The sequence below is a fragment of the Eurosta solidaginis genome, chromosome 3 (assembly GCF_040869045.1).
Source record: "Eurosta solidaginis isolate ZX-2024a chromosome 3, ASM4086904v1, whole genome shotgun sequence".
Classification (NCBI taxonomy): domain Eukaryota; kingdom Metazoa; phylum Arthropoda; class Insecta; order Diptera; family Tephritidae; genus Eurosta; species Eurosta solidaginis.
The window spans coordinates 259791502-259800820 of record NC_090321.1 but is presented as its reverse complement, the minus strand read 5'-3'; the positions used below and the strand labels follow the sequence as shown (position 1 = coordinate 259800820).

General features: G+C 38.0%; 1 long non-coding RNA gene across 1 annotated transcript; it reads left to right on the top strand.

Moving 5' to 3' along the window:
- Positions 1 to 505: 505 nt before the first annotated feature.
- On the top strand, positions 506 to 8353 carry LOC137247119 (uncharacterized). The gene is made up of 8 exons (XR_010951780.1): positions 506 to 735; positions 823 to 864; positions 2981 to 3220; positions 3308 to 3349; positions 5473 to 5712; positions 5800 to 5841; positions 7965 to 8204; positions 8292 to 8353. It is a non-coding gene; the product is annotated as an uncharacterized lncRNA (long non-coding RNA).
- Positions 8354 to 9319: the final 966 nt, after the last annotated feature.

Sequence of the window (9319 nt, the reverse complement as noted above, 5' to 3'; positions counted from 1 at the left end):
TTGTAAAACTGAATAATCGAAAAAATGAAAATGGAAACGGTGAAGTGATTTTGTGTTAAAAAAAATTCTGCCGTGCAAATTTAATTAAAGTGGGGTTATGACCACCGCGCAGTGTTGTTGTTGTGGGAAGTGAAGAGGATATGAATAGCAAGTCACGTCTAAACTCCAAAGTAACTTGGATTACTTAATCCTCAACAGAAAATTACGTGCACTTCTCTATCACTCTCAAACACTGATTTGTACAAGTACGTGTGTGCGTGTGACACTGAAGACCCTTAAGCCGTGTCAAGTATTCCTTACCACTGGTGGGGGGAAATACCTGATGAGCAAAAGGGTTACTTGTACAAATTTTCCTTTAAATCACAGAACACTCGTTTCACCTTTTAACATTCACAAAAAAATATTTTTTTCTCACTTTATTACTTAATTATTTATATAAAACTATTTATGTGCGCACTGATAATTTAAAACCACTTACTTTTAATTTTATTGTAGTTGTCGTGAATTGTGTACATCGATGAAAAATTGCTGTTGTTATGCCCTGATTTTAAATTCAGCCGCTGGTAATTTGTTTTATCAGAACTGGACTCCAAATTCTCGGTTGGCCAGCAAGGATTTCCACTGGTGCTGGAATTGCAATTTATAAGGCGTTGTAAGGACCAAATGTCTTGACGAGAACCAAAACTCCAAAAGTTCGACCGGTCAAGTTTCAATGGAACGAAAATAAATAAAAAGGTTGGTATTAATGTTAAGTATAAAGGTGCTTTTAATAATTATAAATTATTGTTTAATATGTATATATGTAACAATATTCAATTACAGGTTACCTTGTACAATCTGGAACAGGACGGCTGCGTGCGATCGGTAAGCAATCAAAATCCAAGTGGCGGAAAACTTATAAAAATGTTAGCACCGGTTGTTGTCGAACGGTTTATTCATCTGTGCGATGTTTTAACATAGATAACTTAAACCGTTCGATCACCTCTGTTAACCTTATTGAACAAAAAGAAATACTAGGGCTACCTCAAAAGTATGAGGTTTTGGACCGCTGGTCTAAACAACGTTGAAAACTGAAATAACTGAACTTAAAAAACAATTAGAAGATTTGAATGCAAAGAATCGTGAAATATCAGCTAATAATTTTTCTCAGACCACTGCAGCAATACAGCTAATACCACCACCGCCCGATTTTGCACCTACAAGGCCAATATCCAACTTACATATATCATCACCACCACCACCTCCATTGATTGCAACGTCGTCGCATAAAAGTGGTGATCCATTACCAGTGCCATCGCCAACATCAGCTGGTAAAAATTCTTCAAAACTATTCGAAAAACCAATAATGCCTGCATCTCGTGCACGTCCACGAAAGAGAAAAGCTTCCGAACGCACTGAAGTATCAACTCGTCAAGTTGAAAGTACTAACACAGAATCCGCAGTTGGTGATGAAGGTGTGCGCCGATCAAAGCGACGGCTAGTACCAAGGAAAGAAAGCCTTGAAGCCTTGAGAAAATATTTATTTAATTCATTGATGGCAGCTGCCGAGCAGCGTTCAGCTAAAGCTAGACTAAAACGCTTACAGAAAGCAAGAATATCAGCAAGCTTAAACAATATTTCAGTTCCAATTGCTTCAAGCACTGTAAAAAAAGTAGCAAAAAAGAAAATATGTAGGCCTTCAAAGAAAAGTACATTTAGTGAGGAACATGGTCACTCTTTAAGCTCGTTAGGTGATACGAATACAGCATCAGGAACCGTATGCAGTGCAATTACGAATTATAACGCAGTCATCACGAAGCTGCATCCAATCGAAAAAAATTCCAAGGAATCTGAAGACATAGCGCTTATGACAGAGAAGGCAGGTGTAGTAAATGTGGCACAACCGCCAAGAGGGAGCGAAGCACCCGCGGCGATCAATCCACAAAATATGGCAGTAAATAATAATGAAAGGGACAATCAGATAGCGAAGAAAAACAAAAAACAAAAGCGTAAAATAAGTAAGGCAACTGCAGAAGGTAAATGCAAAGACGTGACACATAAAGAACTCAACGAAATGTTTGATCAACTGAAAAATGTTGATAGTGACGCTCCTGAGGGTAGCACACAAAAGAGAACTAAGGAAGCAAAAAACGATGAAGCAACTTGTTCGGGGTCAAAAGCTAAAGTAGGTCGGAAAAATAAAACACGCGTACGTAACGCAAAATCAAAAAAAGATATCACAGATATTTCATCAGCACATGGCACAGTTTCAAAGAATCCAAATGAAATGGCACCAATCAATCTGGGGTGACGACCCAAGCTGAAGCAATAATTGAAGCAGCTCGTGCTAAACTGAATGAAATGTTTGATCAACTAAAAAATGCTGCCAACTATAAGCCACCTAGTGATGCATCATCATCATCAACTTCAAGCACATCTCAAACACGAAATTTACGTGTGCGTCTCTCACTTGCATGTATTTTATTTTGCAAAATACTCCAAGGTGTTGTAAAACTGAATTATCGAAAAAATGGAAACGGAAACGGTGAAGTGATTTTGTGATAAAAAAAATTCTGCCGTGCAAATTTAATTAAAGTGGGGTTATGACCACCGCGCAGTGTTGTTGTTTTGGGAAGTGAAGAGGATATGAAGAGCAAGTCACGTCTAAACTCCAAACTAACTTGGATTACTTAATCCTCAACAGAAAATTACGTGCACTTCTCTATCACTCTCAAACACTGATTTGTACAAGTACGTGTGTGCGTGTGACACTGAAGACCCTTAAGCCGTGTCAAGTATTCCTTACCACTGGTGGGGGGAAATACCTGATGATCAATAGGGTTACTTGTACAAATTTTCCTTTAAATCACAGAACACTCATTTCACCTTTTAACTTTCACAAAAAAATATTTTTTTCTCACTTTATTACTTAATTATTTATATAAAACTATTTATGTGCGCACTGATAATTTAAAACCACTTACTTTTAATTTTATTGTAGTTGTCGTGGATTGTGTACATCGATGAAAAATTGCTGTTGTTATGCCCTGATTTTAAATTCAGCCGCTGGTAATTTGTTTTATCAGAACTGGACTCCAAATTCTCGGTTGGCTAGCAAGGATTTCCACTGGTGCTGGAATTGCAATTTATAAGGCGTTGTAAGGACCAAATGTCTTGACGCGAACCAAAACTCCAAAAGTTCGACCGGTCAAGTTTCAATGGAACGAAAATAAATAAAAAGGTTGGTATTAATGTTAAGTATAAAGGTGCTTTTAATAATTATAAATTATTATTTAATATGTATATATGTAACAATATTCAATTACAGGTTACCTTGTACAATCTGGAACAGGACGGCTGCGTGCGATCGGTAAGCAATCAAAATCCAAGTGGCGGAAAACTTATAAAAATGTTGGCACCGGTTGTTGTCGAACGGTTTATTTATCTGTGCGATGTTTTAACATAGATAGCTTAAACCGTTCGATCACCTCTGTTAACCTTATTGAACAAAAATAAATACTAGGGCTACCTGAAATGTATGAGGTTTTGGACCGCTGGTCTAAACAACGTTGAAAACTGAAATAACTGAACTTAAGAAACAATTAGAAGATTTGAATGCAAAGAATCGTGAAATATCAGCTAATAATTTTTCTCAGACCACTGCAACAATACAGCTAATACCACCACCGCCCGATTTTGCACCTACAAGGCCAATATCCAACTTACATATATCATCACCACCACCACCGCCATTGATTGCGACGTCGTCGCATAAAAGTGGTGATCCATTACCAGTGCCATCGCCAACATCAGCTGGTAAAAATTCTTCAAAACTATTCGAAAAACCAATAATGCATGCATCTCGTGCACGTCCACGAAAGAGAAAAGCTCCCGAACGCACTGAAGTATCAACTCGTCAAGTTGAAAGTAGTAACACAGAATCCGCAGTTGGTGATGAAGGTGTGCGCCGATCAAAGCGACGGCTAGTACCATGGAAAGAAAGCCTTGAAGCCTTGAGAAAAGATTTATTTAATTCATTGATGGCAGCTGCCGAGCAGCGTTCAGCTAAAGCTAGACTAAAACGCTTACAGAAAGCAAGAATATCAGCAAGCTTAAACAATATTTCAGTTCCAATTGCTTCAAGCACTGTAAAAAAAGTAGCAAAAAAGAAAATATGTAGGCCTTCAAAGAAAAGTACATTTAGTGAGGAACATGGTCACTCTTTAAGCTCATTAGGTGATACGAATACAGCATCAGGAACCGTATGCAGTGCAATTACGAATTATAACGCAGTCATCACGAAGCTGCATCCAATCGAAAAAAATTCCAAGGAATCTGAAGACATAGCGCTTATGACAGAGAAGGCAGGTGTAGTAAATGTGGCACAACCGCCAAGAGAGAGCGAAGCACCCGCGGCGATCAATCCACAAAATATGGCAGTAAATAATAATGAAAGGGACACTCAGATAGCGAAGAAAAACAAAAAACAAAAGCGTAAATTAAGTAAGGCAACTGCATAAGGTAAATGCAAAGACGTGACACATAAAGAACTCAACGAAATGTTTGATCAACTGAAAAATGTTGATAGTGACGCTCCTGAGGGTAGCACACAAAAGAGAACTAAGGAAGCAAAAAATGATGAAGCAACTTGTTCGGGGTCAAAAGCTAAAGTAGGTCGGAAAAATAAAACACGCGTACGTAACGCAAAATCAAAAAAAGATATCACAGATATTTCATCAGCACATGGCACAATTTCAAAGAATCCAAATGAAATGGCACTCATTACCAATCAATCTGGGGTGAAGACCCCAGCTGAAGCAATAATTGAAGCAGCTCGTGCTAAACTGAATGAAATGTTTGATCAACTAAAAAATGCTGCCAACTATAAGCCACCTAGTGATGCACCATCATCATCAACTTCAAGCTCATCTCAAACACGAAATTTACGTGTGCGTCTCTCACTTGCATATATTTTATTTTGCAAAATACTCCAAGGCGTTGTAAAACTGAATTATCGAAAAAATGAAAATGGAAACGGTGAAGTGATTTTGTGTTAAAAAAAATTCTGCCGTGCAAATTTAATTAAAGTGGGGTTATGACCACCGCGCAGTGTTGTTGTTTTGGGAAGTGAAGAGGATATGAAGAGCAAGTCACGTCTAAACTCCAAACTAACTTGGATTACTTAATCCTCAACAGAAAATTACGTGCACTTCTCTATCACTCTCAAACACTGATTTGTACAAGTACGTGTGTGCGTGTGACACTGAAGACCCTTAAGCCGTGTCAAGTATTCCTTACCACTGGTGGGGGGAAATACCTGATGATCAAAAGGGTTACTTGTACAAATTTTCCTTTAAATCACAGAACACTCATTTCACCTTTTAACTTTCACAAAAAAATATTTTTTTCTCACTTTATTACTTAATTATTTATATAAAACTATTTATGTGCGCACTGATAATTTAAAACCACTAACTTTTAATTTTATTGTAGTTGTCGTGGATTGTGTACATCGATGAAAAATTGCTGTTGTTATGCCCTGATTTTAAATTCAGCCGCTGGTAATTTGTTTTATCAGAACTGGACTCCAAATTCTCGGTTGGCTAGCAAGGATTTCCACTGGTGCTGGAATTGCAATTTATAAGGCGTTGTAAGGACCAAATGTCTTGACGCGAACCAAAACTCCAAAAGTTCGACCGGTCAAGTTTCAATGGAACGAAAATAAATAAAAAGGTTGGTATTAATGTTAAGTATAAAGGTGCTCTTAATAATTATAAATTATTGTTTAATATGTATATATGTAACAATATTCAATTACAGGTTACCTTGTACAATCTGGAACAGGACGGCTGCGTGCGATCGGTAAGCAATCAAAATCCAAGTGGCGGAAAACTTATAAAAATGTTAGCACCGGTTGTTGTCGAACGGTTTATTCATCTGTGCGATGTTTTAACATAGATAGCTTAAACCGTTCGATCACCTCTGTTAACCTTATTGAACAAAAAGAAATACTAGGGCTACCTCAAAAGTATGAGGTTTTGGACCGCTGGTCTAAACAACGTTGAAAACTGAAATAACTGAACTTAAAAAACAATTAGAAGATTTGAATGCAAAGAATCGTGAAATATCAGCTAATAATTTTTCTCAGACCACTGCAGCAATACAGCCAATACCACCACCGCTCGATTTTGCACCTACAAGGCCAATATCCATCTTACATATATCATCACCACCACCACCGCCATTGATTGCAACGCCGTCGCGTAAAAGTGGTGATCCATTGCCAGTGCCATCGCCAACATCAGCTGGTAAAAATTCTTCAAAACTATTCGAAAAACCAATAATGCCTGCATCTCGTGCACGTCCACGAAAGAGAAAAGCTTCCGAACGCACTGAAGTATCAACTCGTCAAGTTGAAATTAGTAACACAGAATCCGCAGTTGGTGATGAAGGTGTGCGCCGATCAAAGCGACGGCTAGTACCAAGGAAAGAAAGCCTTGAAGCCTTGAGAAAAGATTTATTTAATTCATTGATGGCAGCTGCCGAGCAGCGTTCAGCTAAAGCGAGACTAAAACGCTTACAGAAAGCAAGAATATCAGCAAGCTTAAACAATATTTCAGTTCCAATTGCTTCAAGCACTGTAAAAAAAGTAGCAAAAAAGAAAATATGTAGGCCTTCAAAGAAAAGTACAGTTAGTGAGGAACATGGTCACTCTTTAAGCTCATTAGGTGATACGAATACAGCATCAGGAACCGTATGCAGTGCAATTACGAATTATAACGCAGTCATCACGAAGCTGCATCCAATCGAAGAAAATTCCAAGGAATCTGAAGACATAGCGCTTATGACAGAGAAGGCAGGTGTAGTAAATGTGGCACAACCGCCAAGAGAGAGCGAAGCACCCGCGGCGATCAATCCACAAAATATGACAGTAAACAATAATGAAAGGGACACTCAGATAGCGAAGAAAAACAAAAACCAAAAGCGCAAATTAAGTAAGGCAACTGCAGAAGGTAAATGCAAAGACGTGACACATAAAGAACTCAACGAAATGTTTGATCAACTGAAAAATGTTGATAGTGACGCTCCTGAGGGTAGCACACAAAAGAGAAATAAGGAAGCAAAAAACGATGAAGCAACTTGTTCGGGGTCAAAAGCTAAAGTAGGTCGGAAAAATAAAACACGCATACGTAACGCAAAATCAAAAAAAGATATCACAGATATTTCATCAGCACATGGCACAGTTTCAAAGAATCCAAATGAAATGGCACTCATTACCAATCAATCTGGGGTGACGACCCAAGCTGAAGCAATAATTGAAGCAGCTCGTGCTAAACTGAATGAAATGTTTGATCAACTAAAAAATGCTGCCAACTATAAGCCACCTAGTGATGAATCATCATCATCAACTTCAAGCACACCTCAAACACGAAATTTACGTGTGCGTCTCTCACTTGCATGTATTTTATTTTGCAAAATACTCCAAGGTTTTGTAAAACTGAATTATCGAAAAAATGAAAATGGAAACGGTGAAGTGATTTTGTGTTAAAAAAAATTCTGCCGTGCAAATTTTATTAAAGTGGGGTTATGACCACCGCGCAGTGTTGTTGTTGTGGGAAGTGAAGAGGATACGAAGAGCAAGTCACGTCTAAACTCCAAAGTAACTTGGATTACTTAATCCTCAACAGAAAATTACGTGCACTTCTCTATCACTCTCAAACACTGATTTGTACAAGCACGTGTGTGCGTGTGACACTGAAGACCCTTAAGCCGTGTCAAGTATGCCTTACCACTGGTGGGGGGAAATACCTGATAATCAAAAGGGTTACTTGTACAAATTTTCCTTTAAATCACAGAACACTCGTTTCACCTTTTAACTTTCATAAAAAAATATTTTTTTCTCACTTTATTACTTAATTATTTATATAAAACTATTTATGTGCGCACTGATAATTTTAAACCACTTACTTTTAATTTTATTGTAGTTGTCGTGGATTGTGTACATCGATGAAAAATTGCTGTTGTTATGCCCTGATTTTAAATTCAGCCGCTGGTAATTTGTTTTATCAGAACTGGACTCCAAATTCTCGGTTGGCTAGCAAGGATTTCCACTGGTGCTGGAATTGCAATTTATAAGGCGTTGTAAGGACCAAATGTCTTGACGCGAACCAAAACTCCAAAAGTTCGACCGGTCAAGTTTCAATGGAACGAAAATAAATAAAAAGGTTGGTATTAATGTTAAGTATAAAGGTGCTTTTAATAATTATAAATTATTGTTTAATATGTATATATGTAACAATATTCAATTACAGGTTACCTTGTACAATCTGGAACAGGACGGCTGCGTGCGATCGGTAAGCAATCAAAATCCAAGTGGCGGAAAACTTATAAAAATGTTAGCACCGGCTGTTGTCGAACGGTTTATTCATCTGTGCGATGTTTTAACATAGATAGCTTAAACCGTTCGATCACCTCTGTTAACCTTATTGAACAAAAAGAAATACTAGGGCTACCTCAAAAGTATGAGGTTTTGGACCGCTGGTCTAAACAACGTTGAAAAGTGAAATAACTGAAGTTAAAAAACAATTAGAAGATTTGAATGCAAAGAATCGTGAAATATCAGCTAATAATTTTTCTCAGACCACTGCAACAATACAGCTAATACCACCACCGCCCGATTTTGCACCTACAAGGCCAATATCCAACTTACATATATCATCACCACCACCACCGCCATTGATTGCAACGTCGTCGCGTAAAAGTGGTGATCCATTACCAGTGCCATCGCCAACATCAGCTGGTAAAAATTCTTCAAAACTATTCGAAAAACCAATAATGCCTGCATCTCGTGCACGTCCACGAAAGAGAAAAGCTTCCGAACGCACTGAAGTATCAACTCGTCAAGTTGAAAGTAGTAACCCAGAATCCGCAGTTGGTGATGAAGGTGTGCGCCGATCAAAGCGACGGCTAGTACCAAGGAAAGAAAGCCTTGAAGCCTTGAGAAAAGATTTATTTAATTCATTGATGGCAGCTGTCGAGCAGCGTTCAGCTAAAGCTAGACTAAAACGCTTACAGAAAGCAAGAATATCAGCAAGCTTAAACAATATTTCAGTTCCAATTGCTTCAAACACTGTAAAAAAAGTAGCAAAAAAGAAAATATGTAGGCCTTCAAAGGAAAGTACATTTAGTGAGGAACATGGTCACTCTTTAAGCTCATTAGGTGATACGAATACAGCATCAGGAACCGTATGCAGTGCAATTACGAATTATAACGCAGTCATCACGAAGCTGCATCCAATCGAAAAAAATTCCAAGGAATCTGAAGACATAGCGCTTATGA